We start from the raw sequence: 25,855 nt of genomic DNA, 5'->3' as shown, positions 1-25,855 counted from the left end.
GTGTGTACCAGTAATGATTATGTATACTTATCCTCATCTAACCTATAAATGTCAGATCTTTTCACTCTCTAGGAGCAAATGCACTTAACAAACAAAACAGTGCAATGTCCGTTTTTGAAGAATTTGTTATGTGACAACCTACTTTCTGGTGTTAAAGTAAAGCTGATAAAATTTTTTTCTCTGAAAAAATGCACCTGTGTTTACTTCTAAGAGGATGGGCAGAAAATTCGGTGGGCAGTAATGCTTCTGGTGGTAATTAAATTATGTGAGTTCTCTATAAAAGTTTTTATGGCATAAATAAAGAATTGAAATATGTTCTGAATAAGGAAAAATGTTTTACACAGACACATAGGTTCATAATATGTGTGTGCACATACAGCTTTGGTTTAAGTTAGGCACAGATCATTCTTTTACTTTTGTCTGATTGGACTCTGTATTCCATTTCATAGCAACATCTTGTAACGCCAATGACAGACTGACTATAGTGTTGCTGTCTTTTCACTACAGCACTCTGCTGCCTTTCAGATAAATGCTTTATCATGTAACAACAGTGCTCAGGTCTATCTTGTACATTATTACTCAGTAAATAACTGCCACTGCCCTTCTAACAACTTTCTTCATGAGCCATGAGACTTATGCTCTAGGAAACCCGTCAAATGAACAATAGTTGTATTCACCAAGCAACCACTGATTACTAGGCAACTTATTCAGTAGCCCACCTGCTGACTCAAGTCAACCCTCATTTTCCTCAGACTAATCTGCTCTAACTATTTAAGGCCACAGATAGCAATGATTGCTAGTTTAAACCTACCTCTTACTTCATTTGGTATTAGGTATGTAGCTCTAGTGATGTTACATGCCTTGCATGTGCTAATTCTGCCTTTTTTAGACTGTGTGTATTGATTTGCCTTTTCTCTCATTTTACCTCAGACATTTACATCCCCCTTATTTCAGTAGGTGAACTGGGTGCTCTAAATTGGTCAAAGGTGTGAATGTGCGTGTAAGTATGTGATGTGGAAGAATTACCGCAGCAGTGGCTCTAGATAACTGTCACTGTTGAAATGGCACCCTGTCCACATGTGCAAAAATGGGAAAAGGGGTCGTGGATGGACAGATGCAGAAATAATCTGCTAGTCACCACCTTCATGGAAAAAGTTTTTTTATTCAAGTCTTATTCGTAACACTTAGTTAACAGTGATGTCTTCACGATCAGGATCATGAGTTCAGTCTTAATAGAATAATTAAACTCTGGTCAAGTCTCAAGCAAGACAGTCAAGCCAATTATGTATTTTACTCATTAAGATAACTAAAATGAGCAAACTGGTCTGTTTATTAAATAAAATTAACGAAGTAAGTCTTTATGCCAGGGTGCTGTTCCTCCCAGCACTCCCACTACTATATGCATGAATGTATATATACACACACACACACACACACACACACACACACACACTCACACACACACACACACACACACACACACACACACACACACAGACACACGCACACACAAACACACACATGAATGCCATAGGTTTTCGTCTAATTATACTGTCACAATGGAGCACTGAAAAAGCTTAACTTTTGTGAAGGGATAAGTGGTTTGTGTTTTTTTTTTGGATTGCCATTGCATTAAATCTGTCATATTAAAATATTAAACATTTGGGTGCTGTATTTCTTGTTTCTCAGAATTTTTCTGTGTTTTACACATGAGCCCTTTATTTTGATTTCTGTGTACAACAGTTTGCTGCTTGTTTTTTATATATTTCTGTAACTAAATGTATAGCATATATATATATATATATATATATATATATATATATATATATATATATATATATATTGTTTGTCTTTTGGCTTTTCCTGGTAAGAGGTCACCACAGCGGAACTCCAGTCCGCTAATGATTGGCAGTAGATTTTTACGAAACACCGAGGTGCCAGCTCGATATATATATATATATATATATATATATATATATATATATATATATATATATGTATATATATGTATGGGTCAGATAGTATGTAATGGGAATTGAAAGGTACAAGGTCTTAACCTAAATGTTTTTAGAATATGTGTGTATATATATATATATATATATATATATATATATATATATATATATATATATATATATATATATATATATATATATATATATATATATATATATATATATATATATATATATATATATACATATATACACACACACACACACACACAAACACACACACACACACACACACACACACACACACACACACACACACACACACACACACACACACAGACTGAAAACACTTTTTTCTGTTGTTTGTGGTTTTAAATGGCCCTATATAAAAGTAAGAGAAGTTGGTTGTAATTTTACACTGAGGACACCAGGTGGCAAAACCGGTTACCAGTTTGTGGTTGTTGTCTGCTGCTGATCAGGCGATCACTTATTTTCCACTGTTATGATGATGGCAGAGTAAAAAGCAACTATTAGGATTGCTTAAGTGTCTCCAGACTTATTTTTTTTACCTGGAATATGTGTATGTATGGTCGTGGAAGCTTTGTTTAGCTGTGTGCTGGACTAATTGTGTTTTTTGGATGTATGGTTGGTCCGAGCACTACTTTAAATACGTGCATCGAGGTTTTGGTTTTAAATATTTTGTCGAGTGCTTGCAGAGTGTTTTGACTTTGGATTATTTGAATCTATTATTTTAGCAAACCAAGAGCATAATTTATCTTGGCAGTTGGTGGTGGTGATTTGCGGACATTCATTGGCAACTTATCTTCTGATAAAGATGATATTTCATGGTATGAGGGCAACAAGCTATCAGATACTTTTGGAACAGTGACCAAGGTGAGCAGTTTATCAGAAATGAAGCATATGTTTAAAGATTTGACTATGTACACAAAAAAATTTCGATCTACGATGTGGCATATAAAATTGATAAAAGCATATCTAGGGGCTGAGATAGTTCCGCAAGGCCTATGGGTGTATGTGGAGCCAGGGGTGAGAAAGGATGACAGTGAATTCATGGTTAAATGGCGATTAATACAAAATACTGCTTCTAAAATGTTTATTGAATTGTTAGTTAACCATTATGAAAAGGTGTTAGCATATATTAAGGTTAAGTTAGATACTGCTTTTTTTAAATGTACAACAATATGAAAAAAATGTTGAATACAAAAAAATGTATGATATGTATGTGGAACAAATGGGTGGTTTTGATAAAGAGCTTAAAGCCCGAAAGCTAAAAAAGTTTAATAGGGATGTGAAAGACTTTAAGAGTGATACAGCATTCTCCTGGAAGCAGAATAAAAGGGCTGTGAGGTTCTCAGGAACTGATAGAGGGCCTGGTCATGAGAAACGGAAGAGGGGGAAATCTATACTCAAGTCTGCTCATATTACAACACATAATATTGACTCTAGTGCTTCAGACTTCTCTTCTAATCCACCCAGTACAGATACAGAAAATGACTTTGGTGACACTTTTGAACAGACATTACCTGCCCACAAGAAATCTAAAGGGAAAAAATGGCCCTTTAGGAGGGGGGAAGAAAACACTGTAAATGTGCTAGACACCAGGATGGATACAGTGGAAAAGAATTTCAATGACCTTTGAAAATACCAATGTAAATGTTGATGATGGTGAAACTGATTTGGCTGTGAATTTAACCAATTATAGTTTCACAAATGCTGAAAAAAGTGTGCTTAATAAAGGATTGAACTATGTGCCATCTGATTTTGTTTCGCATTATGATATATGCATGGATGTCAAACAATTTTGCAGAGTTTTGAATTTGACATTTTTTTTAATACTAGGAATGCTACTAGTAATGGATTACATTCTAGCTTTAAGGTTAAGAAATCTACCTTTAATCCACCTTATAATTCAAAAGTAAAATTGTTTGAAGAATTGGTACTATGTGATTTACATAGTAACCAAAGAACTGTGTTTAAACATTATGATTTCAATCTTACTGAAAATGAAAGACAAGCATTAAGGCATTTGAAGGAGAATAAGGACATTGTAGTGGTTAACGCAAAGGGGGAGCTACAGTGATATGGGACACATCAGATTATATTAACTATGTGCACTGAGGTTTTGGTTTCATATATATATATATATATATATATATATATATATATATATATATATATATATATATATATATATATATGGCTCTAGTGAATTTAATAAAAATGCCAAAAACATCAGTGTTCAAAATGTCAACAACTCAAATGCCAACAAGCAACTATGCATGCACTGAGCAATAACCTTGGTGTATGCAAACATACAACTAGAAAAAAAGCAGAAAAAACTTTGCTTTTTGCAGGTGGACAAGTCCCCTCCACACCCACACTCCTACTAATTATATATACTAACTCCAAAATGGCACAACATCGGTGAAAGGAAATATTCCCCATCCCCAAGAATTGTGCAGTCTCACACACCTGTCAACCAAATATAGCTCAACATTCAGTGTTCTTAGATATATATATATATATATATATATATATATATATATATATATATATATATGTAATAGATATATTTTGATATATAGATGTCTATAACTATATATAAGAAAGGTTCGTTCCTGTGTCATTTTAGGTAAGTGCCATTATGTCTCTGTTTTATGATTGTTACATTTAATACTTGTCAGGCTGATGGGCATCACATTATTTGATTTGATACCATCCCTTACCATGTCTGTTCACTGGTATCATTACAGTGTATCACCATAGCCCTTACCATGTCTGTTCACTGGTATCATTACAGTGTATCACCATAGCCCTTACCATGTCTGTTCACTGGTATCATTACAGTGTATCACCATAGCCCTTACCATGTCTGTTCACTGGTATCATTACAGTGTATCACCATAGAACAGGGACATAACTTCATGCTATTATTATGTTTAACACTACAGGCATTAAGTTAGATTGTCCTTGAGAAGTAGAGGGGAATACTCTGAGAAGCATCATCTTTGGTTTAATCACATTCATACCATAATTCTTGCTGTTATGAGGGACACACTTTACAGTACTCAGAAATAAGACTTTAAAAACTAGATGTTCAATGGATGTATGTGGCAACAATTGCCATGTTTTCAGTTATATGATGATGCCTTCCCTTTTACCTATATTGCCCTGGTATGCATCTTTGCTTATTGTAAAGTCTGCACGTGTTTTTGCAAGTACATTCTCTGCATCTTGGATCTGGGTGATTACTTCATTGTTTATTGATGGTATGTTAAATTCACAATTTTTCCCTTTCAATTTTCTGCATTCCTCTCAACCTTTTAAGGCAAAAATCTGGACAAAGGCAAACAACATGGGGGAACAACGGTCCAAATCAGGGTTAGATCTTAAATATTGCTCTTACATATTTAGAATGTCAGTAGAACAACAGGTTTTGCATTAGCATGCATTTCTGAAGGGTATGAAGTCTAAAACTCAAATGTCTGTCATTATTTAGTGATTTTGATCCTGAATAATCTGTGGTGGATTTACGCATGGGCACATTGTAGTTCAGTGAAGGAATGTTGTGGATTAAGTCTTAGTGATCATTTGCAATAATGATTTGGCTTACTGCTTTTTTTTTTGTTGCTGAAGTCAGACCATTGTTCTAGCAATAGGAAAAGGACATCAGGTAAATTTATCTTTAAATTCGTTTGCTTTCAGTTTCCTTCTAAAAAACGTTTTCTGCATATCTATGCACCTCCCCCTGCCCAAGAAGAACATTGCTTCTGTTAATCTCAAGTAAGATATAAGGCAGGTGTTGTTTTGCTGAGGACTAAAAACTCATTTTACAGCTGAGCATATCTGTAAAAAATAAGCAAATCATTTAATTTTATCGATGAATATGTTAAGAGTTGAAATTACATTTGTCATTGATTCTTTTCGGTTTTCTTCCTGATGAGTAAAGAATAGCGTGTCTAGTGCAAACATTTCTTCTATATAAAGTGCAAACTTGGAACTGCAAATAGTTAACTAATTCTGGGGACAAGTGAAGATGGAGTGGAAATGTACTGTCATTTCAGTATCACTCATGGAGTTAAGTAATAGTTTTGCAAACAACTTAAATTGCTGACTTATAAAATAATGATAGTTGTTTGATAGGAATAAAAGGAAACAGTACCTTTTATACAAGTGCAAGGAAATGACCCAAGCTTGCTGTCGAGAAGTTGGCTGAATAAAATTCACACAGACCAGACAGAAATAAAGAACATACATCTTAAAAGTTAGGACTAGAAAAAGTGTTCATTAAACACGAAGCTGTGTTTGAATAAAGAAACTGGTTTAAGTGATATCACAGCAAGCATTTGTGTTCTGTCACAAGACAAATCTGTACTTTTCTGTCCACATGAATTCTTCAGACAGTATCTGGTGCACTGAGAAGATTACATATATCTGAGAAACGCTTATGGACTGTAATTATTTTCTGTTACACTTCTTAGTAGATTTTTATCATATACACATGACACTGACAGGTGTCACAAGTACTGCCAGTGACACACACATTGTAGGAATCAACAGGAATCACTGTCTCCCCAATACCAATATATTGCCAGATCCATGCCCTCCCTCCAGTAGTTCACAGGACCCTTAAACAAACATTTGCATAAAGGGACTATGTTATTGCTAGTAAAGCTATTTTTAGAGTCATGCCTAAGGTTGCTGTACCTGACCTAGAAAAGACAGAAGTCACCCATTCCCTAATGCCCCATTTTTGTTTTAGGAAGACTGAAAAAGTCACCCCTGCATTAAAAGGGTTTTCTGTTTCTTAACACTAGAACCTGAGGGTAATAAAAGTTAAACAGGACTTACTTCCATATTAAGTCAGAGAGGGATGATGACCTAACTTTAACACCCAGGAGTAGACCATGACTCTGTTATGGCCTTTCTACTAAATTGTTCCCAATTCCATACAATATAAATCACTTAGGAGTCTAATTTATATATATGGGTGTTGACAAGACCAAAAACATTTTACTGCTATTAAAAAAAAGTGAACACTCATGAGCGAATGTTCTGTTAAATTGAACTTCTGCTGGCAGCCTTTTGTATTGGATCACATTGTAGTGAGGGAAGGGTGTTTGCCCTTACCTCGCTGTTGTGCAATCTCTGAGTTAGTATATATAATTAACAGAGGGTGTGTGAGGTGAAGGGTGGCTTGCCCCTTACAAAAAAATAATTTTATGATTTTTTTTATGTTCAGTCATTTTACAATTTTATATAGAGCAATTGCTTTCATAGCTCTAGAAAACCATTATGTACCCCAGACCAAGTTTCTTCTACCACAAGAGACATAAAATGCCATCTGTGAAGGATATATCATCTGACCTTAGTACTTTAAGCAACTAACAAGTAGCTTCTCACATCCTACCTGTCAGCACCAGCCAACCCATTTTCCCACCTGATTTGATGTTTTGTACTGAGTATCGATACTTCTTTAACACTAAAACACAGCTCATAGACAATCTTTTGTCCTCTAAATGAGATCTCTCAGCTCTGAAGCTACTTTGGACCATTGTTCAAGTGAGTTGGGATGCCTAGCTTGAAATCCATCAAATGATAGGGGGCTACCATATCCTATTCAAGATGGTCCTTAACCAGGTACTCAGGAAATATAGTCATCAGTTGCCCACCAGAAATCTTAGTTAATGCCTAAGCTGCAACCCCACCTAAAACCCAGAATGTGATCCATCATCTTCCATGTGCCAGGAAATACTTTCATGAGGTAGTCAGTTTTGTATGTATTATTTATTACTGCATTTGAAAACAAGACCGCCTTTTCAACAAAGCCCTGGGAGGAAAGCTCCATGTACAGAGAAATAGTAATTTGCAAATACTTGTGGCACAATATGTATATAGATAAAAATAATAGAGATATAGATATAGATATAGATATAGATATAGATATAGATATAGATACAGTGGAAATTCAAAGTAGTGGAATACAAAAGTATAAGACGATAATGCAGTAGAGTACAATGGTATGGTACAAATGTGTTCAATGTTCCATTTTAACATGCTTAGTGGTTCTCCTGGTTCTACCTTTCTCACTACCAGTGAAACAGAACTACAGTGTATTATGAATGTACATCGGAGGGCCTGATGCATCTGGTGTGTTCATAGCCGGCCTTAGGCATAGGCCAACTAGGTGGCAGCGTAGGGCGCCAGTCTAGCAGGGGCCCTTTTCCAGTATTTATTTGGTGTAGGTAGATCAGGATGAGGACACCAGGTGGTGTGGGGGGGGCACCATGGAGCCCTTTTGCCTAGGGTGCCAGTTGACCTAAAGCCGGTCCTGGGTGTGTTAACTAAAGTCAGTATACTATTTATTTTATTTTATTTTATTTTACATTTGTTAACTGGGATGGTCTGACTGGATACTTGTCCATTTTCAGTGGAGTCCCGGGGAGAAAAGCTCCAAATTACATATAGAAATTACAAATTACAAATATTAGGAACATAGCACTTAAGTTATAGGCATTACAAAATAGATAATCCAATAAATTGAGGTTACATACAAGCTGATTGTAGACATAGTACATACATGCATCCATGAGGCCTGAGGCATACTTTTCAATTAAAAGCAGTAGTTAAGATAACATATTACCTTGGGTGTAAGAAATTATATTTACACAAACAATACCTAGAGTAGCTAACATAAAGGATCTCATTGGTTAAATGAGGAGAGATGGATGGGCAGGCGATATGTGGGGTCCTAGTCCGGGTTGGTACAGGGACATATCCAGTGTGATTTGAGGTGGCTTTAAGACTCTAGGGTAATGTCAGCTGGTAGTGAGTTCCAGTTTTTACCGACAGAGTTGGCGAAGAGGGAGTTGCCTGCAGCATGGTTGGATTTGATCGTAAGTACTAGGAGTTTGGTGGATGAGCGGAGTGTTCGGTTGTTGCTGTAGGGGCAGATTATGTTTCTTAGGGCTGGGGTGGTGTCCGGATGGTGGAGGATTTTATGGGCAACTTTGAGCTGGTTGAGCTGTAGGAGGTGGGGTAGTTCCAGCCAGCCCAGGAGATTCAGGTTCTGGCAGTGGTGGGTTCGGTAGGGTGAGCCAGTTGCAAATCTAGCAATGTGGTTGTAGAATGACAGTTTTTTAAGATCAGTTTTACTCAGGTGGGAGAAGAGAGGGGAGACATAGAGAAGGGTAGATAGGAGATGGGAGTGGGCAATTGCAATTCTAGCTTGCGGGGTGAGGAATGATTTGATCCTGTAGAGACTAACAAATTTTTTATTGATAGTTTTTATAGTTTGATTGATGTGTGCATCAAACCTGAGGTTGTTGTCGATCGTGACACCCAACAGCTTAGTTTAGTTTGCTGGGGAGATGATGGTACCATTATTAGCTGTTATGTTGAACAGTGGTGAGGAGGTCCTATATGTTGGGGTGAAGAGAAGTAACTAAGTTTTGTTGGGATTTAGTATTAGGCGTTGGTTTAGTAGCCAATTTTCAACCTTGTTGAAGGTGTTTTGGGTTATTGTGGTAAGTTTTGCTGGGGTATAGGCAGAGCAGATCAAGGTCGAATCATCTGCATATTGAATGCAGGTAGCCTCTGGTATGACTGTGCTAAGTTCATTTATAAAGATGGAGAAAAGAAGGGGACCTAGTATTGAGCCCTGGGGGACTCCAGGTCTGATGGAGAGGTGTGAGGAGAGTTTTCCCTGCCACAGTACAGCCTGTTGCCTGCCTTGTAGGTAGGACTCAAACCATTGGAGGGCCTGTTTGTTTAAGTTATAGGCTTTCAGGCTATTCATTAGCATTTTGTGATCCACCATGTCAAAGGCCTTAGACAGGTCTAGAAAGAGAGCAGAGGACAGTTTGTTATTGTTACGATTGTGGTTTATAGTGTTTGAGAAAGAGAGGAGGGCTGTTGTAGTGCCTAAAGCCATGTTGCGAGTTGGATAGAAGTTTGTTCTGCGTGAAATATTTCATGAGTTGAATATGAACACACTTTTCCATGATCTTAGCTAGTGGTGACAAAATGGCTATGGGCCTGTAGTTAGTCAGTTCAGTGGAACTGCCCCCTTTGTGAAGTGGTATGACATGTGAGATTTTCCATATGTCGGGGATAATGGCTTCTGATATGGATTGGTTAATAAGGACAGAGATGGGGTATGCAATTGCATCTGCAGCCTTTTGTAAGTAGTCTGCTGGGAGGAGGTCGGTAGCCAGGGTGGTGGGACTTAGTTTCCTAAGTAGGGTCTTAATGAGTTGAGTGGGGACTGGTTGGAGACTGAAGAGAGTTATAGCTTTGGAATTGGTTGTGTTAGGATTAGAACCAGTGGGTGTGAGTTGGTTTGCTAAAGTTTGGATGGTTTCAGTGAAGAAGGTGTTAAAGGAGTTAGCAATGTCTTCTGGGGGATTTTGATTAGTGGCAGATGGGCTTGGGGTGGTGGTTTGTCCTGGGTGGAGGAGTCAGTTTATTCTCATACAAAATTTCTGAGGTTTAGTTTTGTGTACTTGTTGAAGGCGGTAGTAGTATTTCTTTTTATCGATAGTTACAGATTTCTTTGCATCATTTCTTAGTTGCCTAAATAATAGTTGGTCAGGTTGGGTTTTAGTAGTCCGGTAGGTGTCCCATGCTTTATTTCTTAATGCAAATTTGGCCCTAGTTTCTTTAGTGAGCCAAGGTGCAGTATTGACCTTGGTTCTACTAGTACGACTGGGGGCATGAAGGTCGAGAATAGCCAGGAATCTGGAGTTGAAGTAAATGACTGCTTCATCTAGTGGGAGGCTTTTTAGGGCAGACTGGTTGCATGCCTTTAGTTCCTTGTTAAATTTTTGGAGATCAAAGTTTTTGTTGCTTCTTATAGTTCTATAGGTGGGTTGATGTTAAGCTTGAGTATATATGTGAGGCAGTGATCACTTAGATCATCTGGTACGGTGCCTGCCGTATAGAGATGTGGAGAGTTATTGATGAGTATCCAGTCCAGGGTACTAGCTTTGTCTTGTGATTTGCTTAGCCTAGTGGGTGAGGTTATGGTTTGGGTAAATTCTTGGAGGTTTACATGGGTTGTTGGGGATTGAGAGGAGCAGGCATTCCAGTCAATGTTGAAGTCCCTGAGGATTATGGTTTCCTGTGGCTGGTTGTTGTTGAGCCAGGTTAGGAACTCCTCAAGGGAGTATACATGCACCTATGACAATCTGATATACCTGGTAGGCTATATAAATTCAGTGTACTGTGTGCGTTTCTGAGTGGGTCTGGTACACCTGGTAGGATAGCTAAAGTCCATGTACTGTGTCTGTTTTCTTGAAGGTCTGATAAACCTTGTAGTGTAGCTCAAGTTAGTGTATTATGTGTGTGTTTCTCTGTGGGTCTGTTATACCTGGTAGGATAGCTAAAGTCAGTGTACTGTGTATGCACCTATGAAGGTCTGATATGGACAGCTCAAGTCAGTGTATTGTGTGTTTACTTCAGGGTGTGATACCCTGGGTTGGATAGCTATTGACTTTCTGCAGAATAAACAGAACAGTAATTCATGACAACTAATCTGCTGACAAAATGTTCCTGCAGTTAATAAAGTGAGTCAAATCCCCACATATTTAGCCCTCTACACCCACTTAAATTTTATAATGCATTTTGATTCCAACCTGGATTCAAGTGATGTGGCAATTCTATGACTGTTTTAGTCTCCGTTGTAAAATACAGTTCTTTCTAATAGAGATATCATTGTTTTAATTAATCATTCATGACAGATTCATCATTGATGAATTCACTGGTGACAAACTATGGTATTGCCATCTGATTTAATAATCAATATTCATTTAAACTGTTTGATGAACTAGTCAGTTCCTTTTCTACTGATACTGTCAAATAACATCCTTCTCAGTTCCTACAAGAAAAGAACAAATGCCTGAATTGAGTGCCTATGTTTTGGGGCAACATGGTTGCCCTGGACTGCAAGCCTAGTTACTAACTATGAACCAGAGTAGTTATGATGTAAAGGAAGGAAATTGGTTGTCATAAACAGGAGCGTCATCTTATGAGACACATTCTTTGGATGTGATTCTTGGTTTCCTTGTTCTGTGTTTGTTGACAGTGTGTTTATTATCTAGCTGTGAATAAATTAGACAGCATAAAGTCTATGAGTTTAACATTAATATTTTAACTATGCACACTTTTGCATTAGCTTGACTTTGCAGGCACACAAGCGTGAAATGCACTGTGTTTGGGTTAGAACTGTTTGTTTAGCACTTAGTGCAGATGAATAAGGCTATGCACTGTTAAAGAGCTGTTTTCTATGCAGCTGTAGAATTTGTTTCCCACAGCCTCCATTTGTCATCTGTGTGACTCTGACCAAATTATTTCAACAGACAGTACTCCTGGGCTGCTTCTGAAAAGGGACATTTGTGTCCAGTGGACTTCCCCAGGCTGTCATCAAATCCATTGCACATTTGTCTTTTGAATTCCAGCACCCTTCACATACAGACTAATTATAACTTGACCATATGCTATAGGAGTATGGATCCCAGCACTTTTCTTGTAGGTTAATGGTTTGTCATATGTATTTTCACTAAATGTGAGTTTCAAGGGAAGAGAAATGTACTGTTTCTCATACCAAGTCCATTTTCAATGTGAGAGTGAACTAGACAAGGTATTTGACACAATAAATCATTTGGACAATGTTGACAAACTCAAGAAATTTGGTATAATCCCTTATGTCACCTGGTGGATAGCCATCTGGCTCACAGACAGGACCCAGGAAGTTAGAACCGGGGAATCCACCTCTACAAAGAAGCCAGTCACAAGTGGATTCCCTCAGGAATTGGTCCTGGGACTACTCCTTTTTGGCATTTACTACTCTGAAGTCAAGACCAATGTCAATAGCCCCTTGGCTGGCTACGTTTGCAGATGATTACTAATTAGGAGCAGTCATAAAATCACCCAGCAACACAAATGTTCTGCAGGAAGGGTGGACACAGACAAATAACTGGTGTAAGAGTCATTGACTAAAACTGTATGCCATAAATACATATGACAAACTATCAACATAAGCACTCAAATCATTCACTTCTCATCCCGGCACTTGCCCAAAACTTATAGCAAGCACTAATAAACCTTAGCACTAGACCCCCCCTATACTGTAGAGAAGGACAAGGCTCTCTAGTTGACCTTACCAGCCAATCAGTAAAACAGTTCACTGTACCTATCCAGGCATGTCCAAAGGGCAGTTTCAGGTGTACTATCCAGTCCAACTGGTGAATCTGGGCATTTTGAAGCAATGTTACAATTGTCTCATGTACACAGACAACCCTCTCCTCCTTCCACCAAACACTAATACATGCGAGAGATGCAATTATACAGCCAAACTGGAGGCTAAGCTCTCTCAACCCAAGACTGGACCAGGCAGTCAAGGGGAGAAGGGAATTACTTGCATCACACCACCAGTCTCACATAGACCTATGAAACCAGCACCGGCAAAAAACACACATGAATACACGAAAACATACTCGGAGGCTCTAAATAAAAATCTGCAAAAGCAACAGAGACCTCCAAAGCAGACATCCAAGCAACCTCCACCCCCAACACAAACCATGAAACACATACTTCACAAAACCAGTGTGCCACACAATCACAGCCATTAAGGCAAAATAACATACCCAACACACTAGTAATAGGTGACTCTGTAGTCAGGCACACTGATGTCCCACTCACTAGGCTGAGCAAGGAGAAGGTTACTGTTAGCTGCCTGTCAGGTGCCAGGATCCGCCACATAACCCAAGCACTCAGGTCACTCCAGAACAAGTACAAATATGACTCTGTCATTGTCCATGTTGGTGTGAATGATCTGAGCCGTACCTCCCTGGACTACATGAAAAGAGACATGGAGGAGCTCTCTGATCACGTAGCCCAGGTTGGTATGACCCTGACCCTGAGTAGTATCCTGCCCTCACCAAGAATGTTACCACGGTATAGAAAAAAAATGATCAATTTCAACAATTCTGGTGTCATTCAAAGGGGATCTAGTGTCTGTCAGCCTGGGATGACATGGTCGACAAGCCACGCTGCTTTGCTAGAGATGGCTTGCACCTGTCACCCTTAGGCTTTTGAATACTGGCCAAGGCTCTTGCCACTCCCATAGTGCCCTTTTTAGACAAGGCTCAAAAGACAAACCCACCGCCGTAAATAGCACAAATAACAAAAAACTGAGAGTAATGCTGCTCAGTGCTTGAAGTCTAAACCTCAAAATGCATGCACTTGAGGCACTCGAGGCACTCCTCAGTATGGAGAAAATTGATATATGTGTGCAGTAACAGAAACCTGGTTAAGGCTCCAGAGAGCACCCCAGTACTACCAGGCTACAACTCATACCACACATTTCGGCCACAAAACCCGGACCAAAATACAAAAGGTGGGGGAGTATCCATATTCATCAAGAGTACCCACACCTCCAGGTTAGTAGCACAGCACCATGCTTCAGAGATCATCCACGTGCAACTAACAATGGGCAAAACTGCTATTCAAATTATAGCTTGCTACAGATCACTCACCATGTCCCAGGACCCCCACTCCGCATTCCTGGAAACACTGGGAAACATAAAGGTCCTAACAAACACCCTGATATTGGGTGATTTTAATTACCCAAACATTAACTGGGAAAACTACTCAAGTACGAACTCCCTTGCCCAATGTTTCCTAGAATTTATAAACTCAAACAACCTGGATCAACTGGTCAACACCCCTGCCAGAGGTGACAACATATTGGACCTGGTCATCACCAACATGGGTGACTGGTGTTCCACACCAGAGGCCAACCATTCGCTGGTTAGATCTGACCATAAACTAATCACTCTGGATATCCACATTCCACCACCACCCCCGGTCAAAGAAACCACAGTGAGAACATTTTCAAAAGCAAACTTCATGTTACTTAAGACCGAGGTGGGAAGTTTCAAAGCCCCCATGCTAAAGGATAATGCTGTCCAAGCTGCAAAATCCTTTACTAATGCACTCTACGGGCACCTACAAAAATGCATGGATCATGCTATCCCAAACAAAACCAAGACTCACTCCTCCAAGAAAAGGAAACCAGTCTGGTGGACCACTGCCATAAACAAGCTATACAATAGAAGGAGGAAACTAGCACAGAAAAGAGTAAAATCCCAAGAAGGGAAGACATCCCTGATCAGTATCAGCAAGAAACTATGTTCCCTCATAAAATCATCCAAGGCTAGCTTCGAAAGAAAAATTGCCATGGACTCCAAAGATAACCACAAGGCATTCTTTAGCTATGTCAAGAATCTAAGTGGCAATTCTCAGATCTGCTCAGAGTTAGTGCAGAATGGCACAAAATACACTGAACCGACCGATATAACCAACATCCTGGAGACAGGTTCAGTGCAAACTTTGCCCCCCTCTCACCTCCAAAAGGGCCCATAACTATACCAGAAGAATGCAGTGCCCCTGAAATCACAGACACTCAGGTTAAAACAGCCCTCTCCAAAGCCAAAAACACAGCATCAATGGGACCAGACGGTGTCCCAGGCTGCATCCTACACAAGCTCAAAGATGAACTAACCCCTCACCTAAACAGAATAAAAACAAAAAAACAAGCAGGCAATGGATCCTTCAACACTTTATTAAAGTTAGTGCTTTCACTGAAACAAGTGAATCAGCTTCTTCAGACTGAGTAAAAAACTCACAGTCTCTCAGTTTAAACACTCGCATTAAACTCAGAGCCAATAAGCAACTATTCACAAACATGATGCCATCATTCAGTTTCTTAATTAAAGCAATTAAATTAAAGCACCTAAACACACTGTTTAAACTCAGCCTCTCCACAGGCTACGTGCCCACAGAGTGGCGCACAGCAATGGTTATTCCGCTCCACAAAAGTGGAGCCACAACGGACCCCAGGAACTATCACCCTATAAGCCTGACTAGCTTGGTCTGCAAAGCTATGGAGCGCATCATCATGGATCTCATTAACAGAGACATTGGAAACCTCCAAACACTGGACCCTACCCAGTTTGGCTTTGTTAAGGGCAGATCATGCCTCCTAAACCTGGTGGACTTCTTTGAGACAGTTACCAAGGCTATAGATGAGGGAAAGGTGGTCCACACAGCCTACCTAGACCTTGCAAAGGCCTTTGACACCATTCCCCACTCAGGTATTGTAGACAAGCTCACCAGCCTGAACATAAACCCCTACATCACGAGATGGGTTGCCAACTGGCTCATGGACAGAACCCACATGGTAAGAGTTGCAAGAGCTAGATCTGACTCTAAACCGGTTACAAGTGGCATTCCCCAGGGCTCAGTCCTAGAACCCCTCCTGTTCAGCATATACTTCTCAGAGGTACAGGCAAGCACAGGAGGACTATGGCTGACTAAGTTCGCAGATGACTGAAAACTAGGGGCTATAATTGACTCTCTGGCTGACTCAGACATCCTCCAAAAGGGTCTCACTGAGACAGATACCTGGTGTCAAAACCATGGCCTTAAGCTAAATGCCAAAAAGTGCATAGTCATCCCCTTTGGAAAAAACAAAGTACCCACAAAATACAGAAGACGTAATAAGGGATCTGGGGACCCAAGTAGATAGTAACCTCTCCTTTGATAATCACATTGCCAGAGTGGTTAGAAAATCCTTCTATGTGGCCCACCTAATCATAAAAGGGTTTGCTTCCAGATCGAAAGAGGTCATTGGGCCCCTCTATGCATCACTCATCAGACCCATCATAGAGTACAATGCTCCATTTGGGATGTATGCAACAACTGGAAAGACCACAGAAGTTCCTCACCAAGAGGATCACTGGCCTTAAGCAGATGCCCTATGCAGCTCATCTGAAGAAACTCCAGTTGCACTCGGTTGCATACCACCTCCTCAGAGGTGATCTCTGCCTGACATACAAGGCCAACTCCAACCCAGAATTGATGGACATGCTCCACCTAAAGAAAATCATATCCCCTCAAGCCACAAGCTCCAGGGATCTAAACCTCACCACAACAATAAATAGGTCATGCTGGAGGGATAGATTCCTGTCCCAGAGACTTCCCATGCTCTGGAACAAGATTCCAGTTTACATTAGGCAGAGCTCTTTGCTAACTCTCTTCAAGAGAAACCTTGACGAGTGGATGGGAAACAGAAAGTTTACCCCAGAGATCACTTCAATGGCTCTGCTGGACAGAGGCACAGCAAACTAATCTAAGGGGGCGGCGAAAGCCAACACATTCTGGCTAGGCTTATAAATGCCTTCGGGCAGATAGCCTAGTACCTACCTATGAACCTATGAACCTAAATGCATAATGGTATCATTCAGGAAGTCATCCACCCCTGGTAACTATTATATTAATAACATATCCTTAAGAGTTGACCCAGTAGTCAGGGACTTTAGGACACACAGTAAAAAAAAAAGCAATCATCACTCAAAATCATCCAATCATCAACTTTGAAAAAAAAAAAAAAAAAGAACACAAAAGACAATCACAAGGCCTTCTTTAGCTATGTTAGAAACCTGGGTGGAAACTCCCAGATATGCTCAGAGTTAGTCCAAAATGACACAAAATACACTGAACCCACTGACATTGCCAACATTCTGGCAGACAGGTTCAGTGAAAGGAGAAATAACTATCCCAGCAGAGTGTAGCCTCCTAACATCTCAGATGCCCAGGTGAGGCTAAAACACAGCATCAATGGGACAGTGTCCGGCTGTGTGCTACATGAACTCCAAGAGGAACTAAACCCACACATAAGGCTGCTGTTTAATCTAGCCTGGTCTGCAAAGCTATGGAGAGGATCATTATGGAACTCATAAACAAAGACATTGGGGACCTACAGACATTGGATCCTACTCCTGCCTTTTGAACTTGATCGACTTTTTGAAACAGTCACTAAGGCCATTGATGAGGGTAAGGCAGTTCACACAGCCTACCTTGACCTTGCAAAACCTTTGACACAATACCCCACCGGGCATCATAGACAAACTCACCAGCTTAAATGTAAACCCATATGTCACAAGGTGGGTTGCAAACTGGCTCAAGGACAGAACCCACAGGGTCAGAGTTGCTGGAGCTGTGTCAGACTGCGGTGTCCCAGGGCTCAGTCCTGGGACCACACAAACATCCTTCAGAGGTCTCATAGAAATGGATAATTGGTGCCAGAGCCATGGCCCTTAAGCTGAACGCAAAAAATGTATAGTCATACCCTTTGGGAAAAAGGTACCCACAAATTACCACATAGGTGGTAAGCACTGGAAGAGGTATCAGGGACACCTAGGGACCCAGGTTGAGTAAACCTCTCATTTGACACTCACATTGCCAAAGTGGTTAGGAAGACCTTCTATATACCCCACCTTATCATGAAGGGTTTCAGATCTAGATCAAGAGAGGTCATTGTGCCCTACTCTTCTCTTATCAGGCCAATGATTGAGTACAATGCCCCATTTGGGATGTATCTTACCCAACACCTGCAGCAGTTGGAAAGACCCCAAAAGTTCCTCACCAAGAGGATAAAGGGACTTAAACATATGTCATATGCTGCCCGACTGAAAAACTCCAGCTCTATTCAAGAGGTGATCTGAATGGACATGCTCCACCTCAGTAAATCCAAATCCACCAGAGCCACGAGAGCAAGAGACTTAAACCTCAACACAGAAATAAATAGGACAGATTCATAACCCAGAGGCTCCTACACTCAGAAACAGAATCCCAATCAATCCATAGCAGAGCCCCTCACTAACTCTATTCAAGAAGAAATCTTGACGAGGGATGGGAGATGTTAGGTGTCATCTCTGTGTCACTACTAGACAGAGGGCATAGTATTCTCATCCTAAGGGGTGGTGAAAGCCACACACTTATAAATGCCCTAGGGCAGATAGCCTAGTACGAACCTATGAACCTATGAACCTATGAACCTATGAACACATAGACAGTCATCTAGCCTTTGACCATCACTTTTCTACTGTTGTAAGGAAATCATTTATGTTGCTCAGCTTATAAACAAAGGTATCTAGGTCCAAAGAAGTAATTGCTCCACTGTATTTGGCCTTTCATTAGACCTATCATTGAGTGCAATTCCCCCTTTGTTATGTACCTAACCAGGCACATCCAGTGAATGGAACATCCACAGGTTCCTCACTAAAGGAATACAGGGCATAAGTAATATGTCCTATGCAGATGGCCTCGAGGCCCTAGCCCTATATGCTGCCTCCTACAGGCTGTTGAGGGGACATCTATTCCTGGCATACAAGGCATTGTCAGGCCCCACTCTCTGATGGGCCTCCTGCCTATCCACAGAACAAACATCAGCAGAATTATCTGTTCTAAAGACTTAAACCTGGCCTGTGATATGAATAGGACCTACTAGAGAGACAGGTATATATCCCACAGACTACCTCTTCTCTGGAACAGACTCCCCATCATGTGAAGCAGAGTTTCTCCTTAACCCAATTCAAGTGTAACTTAGACAAATGGGCGGGGAACAGGAAATTCATCCCTGGTTTGGCACCTTTGTCTCTAATGGGCACAGGCTGCATGTAAATGGGTCATTCCCCCAGGCCCCTTCTTATAATTGTTTTATATTCCAAGCCCCTATTTACACTTATCAAGGGTACCGGAACTTGTTAGAGATTTGGGATGCATTGCTAGGCTTGAAAAGGCCTTAGTGGTCGTTAGCCTAGTAAACACCTATGAACCCTATGAAGTATTTACTGTTAAGAAACTTCCTAACTCAAATGGCTGGTTCCTTCAAAACCAAAAAGAAAAACAAAATCCAATGAAAGGGCATCCTTGCCTGGTGGCCCTCTGGATATTTCCTGCATCTGAGGGGCCACCATTAACAACTATCCTGAAAGAAGGTGTACATAAAGGTTCTTGACCCATCTCATGAAGGATTCACCACAGTTACAAAGGTCTAAAATTTGCAATAAGAAATTCCACCTTACCGTATTAAATGATTTTGTTGTATCAAATAGAACCAGATCTACTCTAGAAGGAAGATGGTCATACTGCCTGTGTAGGACCACCATGTTCCACCAATAATAGATGATTACTCTCCCCCTTACAGATCCATTCTGGCACTTTAGAATTTAATGATGGTAACAACTCATCCAACCTAGAAGCAAGAATCATCACCAAGATTTTCATATCCAGAGTAATAAAGGAAATGGGCCTGAAGTCACTGAGACCCAATCTGCCCTGTTTCTTCTTTGGGATAAGCTTAATTAGTGCATGAATACAGTTTGGGTCCATATGAGTCTGAGAGTCAGGAGAAATATAAATCATAAATCCTAGGTAACGATTGCTATAACATAATCCCACATTTATAAAATTCCAGGGGAGGGGTATCCATCAATTCCCAGATCCTTGTTAGGCATCAGCTTAGAAATAGATTGGACAAACTCTCATATAGGATGGATAATTAAAAAGCACATTCTTCCCCAGGTCAACCAGATAGAAATTAGATGAGGCCATAAAGCCCCTATTACAGCTAACAGACAAGGCTTGACTACAGTAAAATGTATAAAACTGCCTGAAGAACTCTCTCTCTCTCTCTGTTTGGGCTCTTCCAGTGCCATAACACTGTGCATGTTCTGAACTTGAAAAATAAGCATTTCTGGAGTCCATTGATTAAAGAACAAGGCTGCACACATGGACTGTCCTTCTCATTTTATTCACCCAAATTGTCCTCTCCTCCTAAGCCTTACCTTAGCTCTTAGGAGTTCCAACATACATAGGTTCATAGGTTCATACTACGCTATCTGCCCTAGGGCATTTATAAGCCTAGCCAGAATGTGTTTGGCTTTTGCCACCCATTTTAAATTTATTTTGCTATGCCCTTTTTCGAGGTTAGTATACTGTGCCTCTGTCTAACAGTGACACAGAAGTGATACCCGGGGTAAACCTACGATCTCCCATCCACTCATCAAGATTCCTCTTGAAGAGAGTCAATGAGGGACTCTGCCTAACCTGAACTGGGATTTTATTCCAGAGTGAAGGGAGCCTCTGGGTTATGAATCTGTCCCTCCAGCATGTCCTATTTATTTCAGTGCTGAGGTTCTAGTCTCTCGAGCGTGTAGCTCAATGGGATTTGGATTTTCTGAGGTGCAGCATGTCCATTAATTCCGGGTTGGACATGGCTTTATACGTCAGGCACAGATCGCCTCTGAACAGGTGGTATGCCACTGAGTAGAGCTGGAGTTTCTTTAACCAGGGCAGCATATGGCATCTGTTTGAGCCCTTTGATCCTCTTGGTGAGGTACTTTTAGGGTCTTTCCAGTTGCTGCAGGTGTCTGGTAAGGTACATCCCAAAAGGGACATTGTACTCAATTATGGGCCTGATGATGGATGAGTAAAGAGGCACGATGACCTCCCTGATCTAGATGTGAATCCCTTCATGATTAGGTGTGCTATATAAAATGTTTTTCTAACCACTTTGGCCATGTGGTTGTCAAATGAGAGATTGCTATCAACTTGGGTCCCCAGGTCCCTAATTACTTCTTCTGTACTTAATGGATTACCACCTATGTGGTAATTTGTGGGCACTTTGTTTTGCCAAAGGGATGACTATACACTTTTGGCATTTAGCTTGAGGCCATGGCTCTGGCACCAGTTGTCTGTTTCTATGAGGCCCTTTTGGAGGATGCATGTGTCGGCTGGAGAGTCGATTATGGCCCAGTTTGCAGTCATCTGAACTTGGTCAGCCACAGTCCTTCCATGTTGGCCTGTACCTCCGAGAAATATATACCGAACAAGAGAGGTCCCAGGACTGAGCCTTGTGGGACACCACTTGTAACTGGTTTGGAGTCTGACATGGCTCCAGCAATTCTAACCATGTGGGTTCTGTCCTTGAGCCAGTTTGCAATCCATCTAGTGACATACGGGTTTATATTTAAGCTGGTGAGCTTATCTATAATGCCCGAGTGGGGTATTGTATCGAAGGGTTCGAGGTCCAGGTAGGCTGTGTGGACCACCTTCTCCTCGCCAATGGCCTTGGTGACTGTTTCAAAGAAATCAACCAGGTTTAAGAGGCAGGATCTGCCCTTAACAAAGCCAAACTGGGTAGGATCCAGTGTCTGTAGGTCCCCAATATCTTTATTTATGAGGTCCATGATGATCCTTTCCATAGCTTTGCAGACCAAGCTAGTCAGGCTTTTGGGGCAATAGTTTCCAGGATCCGTTGAGGCACCACATTTATGGAGAGGGACCACTGTTGCTGCACGCCACTCTTTGGGCACATATCCTGTAGTAAGGCTGAGATTGAACAGTAGTTTTATGTTTGGGTTTAGCTCTTCTTGGAGTTCATGTAGGACACAGCCGGGACACCATCTGGTCCCATTGATGCTGTGTTTTTGCTTTGGAGAGGCGGCTCTTACCTGAGCATCTGAGATGTCAGGGGCAGCACTCTGCTGGGATAGATATTTGCCCTTTGGTGGAGAGGGGAGTTTGCACTGAACCTGTCAGCTAGGATGTTGGCAATGTCTGTGGGTTCAGTGTATTTTTTGTCATTTTGGACTAATTCTGAGCATATCTGGGAATTACCACCCAGGTTCCTAACATAACTATAGAAAGCCTTGTGATTATCCTTAGTGTCCTGTGCAACTTTTCTCTCGAAGCTGGCCTTAGACAATTTTATGAGTGCCCGTAGTTTTTTGCTAATACTGATCAGTGATGCCTTCCCTTTTTGGGATTTTGCTCTATCATTTAGTAGCTTCCTCCTTCTATTGTATAGTTTGTTTATGGCTGGGGTCCACCAGACAGGACGTCTGCCTTTGGAGGACTGGGTCTTGGTTTTATTTGGGATCGCATGATCCATGCATTAATAAGCCTCAATTCAATATCTTTTAGGGCCATACTGTTACCATCCTGTATAACAACATGCTGTACCAACCCCAGTTCTTAAAACTTGCTTTGCAGGTATCATGTTTCTCCCTTTTTCAGCAGCCCTCCTTCTCAAGAATATTCCTCCCATAGCAGTCTTGCAACCTTCCCACCAAACTATTTCTGAGATGATCCCTTCAACGTCATTCCATTAATTACATCATGAATGATGGCCTAAACTTCTCCTTAAGCTCTTTTCTCCCCCATTTATTATGATCCCACCTCCATCTGTTGCCTGTCTCAGTGTCATCCAGGAAAGATCCATCTCTGATGGGTCATTTGCATATCCGCAAACAAACAGCATCAGAACCATTAGATCCAATGATTTAAATTTTGTTTCTCAGACAATCCCCATGCTCTGCAACAGGAACCCCATCTAAATGAACCAGATTCCATCTTTAACCCTCTTTAAGACTAACCTTGACCAATAGATGGGATGTTGGAAATTCACCCTGGTTCTGACCCCCATATTTCTGATAGACAGAGGCAGACAGTGATGCTCTGACTAAAATACCCATCCCCATATAACCTCTAGAAACTTCCCAAGTAATACGCCCCCTGCAAATAAACAGCCATGATATACAGGGACACAATTGGGTTAGATTGCACTGCAAGGCTTATGAAGGCCTTGCTGGTCATTAACTTAGTACATAACTATGAAGCTGTGAAAACAAATTGCAGAAAATGGAGACAGTAACTGGGTACATTGAGTTGAAACTGCTGTTTATTAAAGGGCCTTAGCTAGACATAGGGAAGACATTTTTACTAGAACTGAGTGCCTATACTAGGAACATAGGGGTTAAAATAAGTTTAATTTGGTACCAAATGAGCTTTATAGGTTCATACTAGGCTAATTACACTGAAGGGTCATTTGAAGCTTAGCTAATATCCTCAGCTCAGGACCTAATCTTGTATTTTGTGCTTAGGAGGTGAAGACCTTAACCATTATACCAAACGCACTCTCTCAGTAGACCAAACATATCCCTTTTAGATAAAGAAGTAAGGAAAGGGACTGGAAGCACAAATTTTAGAAGGTGAATTTACTGGATCTGTGAAAGAGAAGGACTTAGTTAATAACGTTAAAACGCAGAAAAAGGAAGAAATGCAATAGTGGATAACATTTCCTAATCCTTAGTTCTTAGAATACTTCATGACTAAAGTATTCTGTATGGTTGTTTAGATACCAAATATTGAAAGTGTGACAGGGAAGAAAAAGATAACTGGGAGCATGTTTTTTGGGAGAGAAATAAGACAACCAACCATCATTGGCATTTTTGAACTCATGGAGACCAGCATTTCCTCCCCATCCACCACCCATTCTTGAACTTGTTGAAAGGAGTGAAAAGTTACAGCAGGACGTTTTGATATTTAAAGACTTCTGATAGAATGATTTGTGCTTAAAACCACTGAATGTGCAGTGAACTGTCTATTGTGCTTTAGCTTGAACATTTTTTGAGTTTAGTTATTTGGAACATCAATTAAATGAAGCTTTTGCTGATTTTTTTTTCAAACCTTTCTGCCTGTGGTTTATATTTGATGTACGGTGTTAGAAAAATGTGTATTTGAATATATGAGAAATGCTAGTTTAAAAGCAAAGTAGGGAGAAACAGACTGATTTAGAACTATCAGAACAAGGGATTCAAAAACAAAAACTGAATTGGTTGACACAGACACATCCAGCTGTTCACTTGCAATCTAGCGAGGACAGCTGATTAGCATTTTTATTAGAAGAAGAAGAAAAGGCTTTATGTGAAATTCCGACAACTCTTTGGTCAACAGGCAAGTCAGATGTAGGACTTATTCGAACAGCAGGACCAGTTACAATTACCCCGAAGTCAGCATTCAGACCACAGAAAAGACAATACCCTTTGAGAAAGGATGCAGAAATAGGAATCAAACCTATAATAGCAGCATTACTCAGAGAAGGAGTATTGGTAGAATCTCCTGATTCACCATGTAATACACCCCTATTTCCTGTTAAGAAAGCGAATGGGGAATGGCGGATGGTTCAAGATTTACAAGCTGTAAATAATGCAGTAATACCTAGAGCACCTACAGTGCCAGACCCACATACTTTGTTAAATGATTTAAAACCGCAACAGAAGTATTTCTCTGTGGTAGATATCAGCAATGCTTTCTTTTCAATACCTATACATCCTGATAGTCAATATTGGTTTGCATTTAAATTTCAGGGTAAAAGGTATACATATACTCGACTACCACAGGGATATTGTGAGAGCCCAACAATATTTGCACAAGAAATGGCTAGCAACCTGGCAGGGTTTACCACACCAGGAGGTAGTCAAATTCTACTTTATGTGGATGACATCTTGCTAGCAGCCCCCACCCAGCAACAATGCAGGGAGGATACTGTAGAATTATTGAAATTTTTAGCAACACAAGGACACAAAGTAAACAAAAGTAAGTTACAACTTTGGAAAAAACAAGTTAGATACTTAGGATATGTAATATCCAATGAAGGTAGAATACTAGATGAGGAAAGAAAAACAGCAATCTTGCAAGCACCCAAACCAGCAACCAAGAAGGAAATGATGTCTTTCTTGGGTACAACTAATTTCTGTCGGAGCTGGATACCAAATTATGCTTTGGAATCTGCTCCACTGACTGACTTGATATATAAGACACCAATGGCAGCACAAGATATTTTACAATGGACACCTGAAGCAGAAACGGCTTTCTGCAGGTTGAAGCAGTTGATAGCTTCTTCATTAGTTTTAGGACTTCCGAATTATCACAAATGGTTCTTTCAGACCGTAGATTGCAAGCAAGGATATATGACATCAGTACTGACGCAACAACATGGGGATAAGCAATGCCCCATAGCCTATTATTCATCGCAGTTAGACCCAGTGGCGCGATCTTTGCCTCACTGTGTACAAGCAGTAGTTGCAGCTGCAATGGCAGTACAGGCTTCAGCCTCAGTGGTGTTATTCCACCCTCTCACATTGAGAGTGCCTCATGCAGTTGCAATAATTTTACTGCAAGAAAAAGTG

Source organism: Protopterus annectens, chromosome 1.part2 (assembly GCF_019279795.1).
Source record: "Protopterus annectens isolate FY-2018-M chromosome 1.part2, PAN1.0, whole genome shotgun sequence".
Taxonomy (NCBI): Eukaryota; Metazoa; Chordata; order Ceratodontiformes; family Protopteridae; genus Protopterus; species Protopterus annectens.
The sequence above is the reverse complement of the archived record's forward strand: the minus strand, read 5'-3'. Positions refer to the sequence as shown.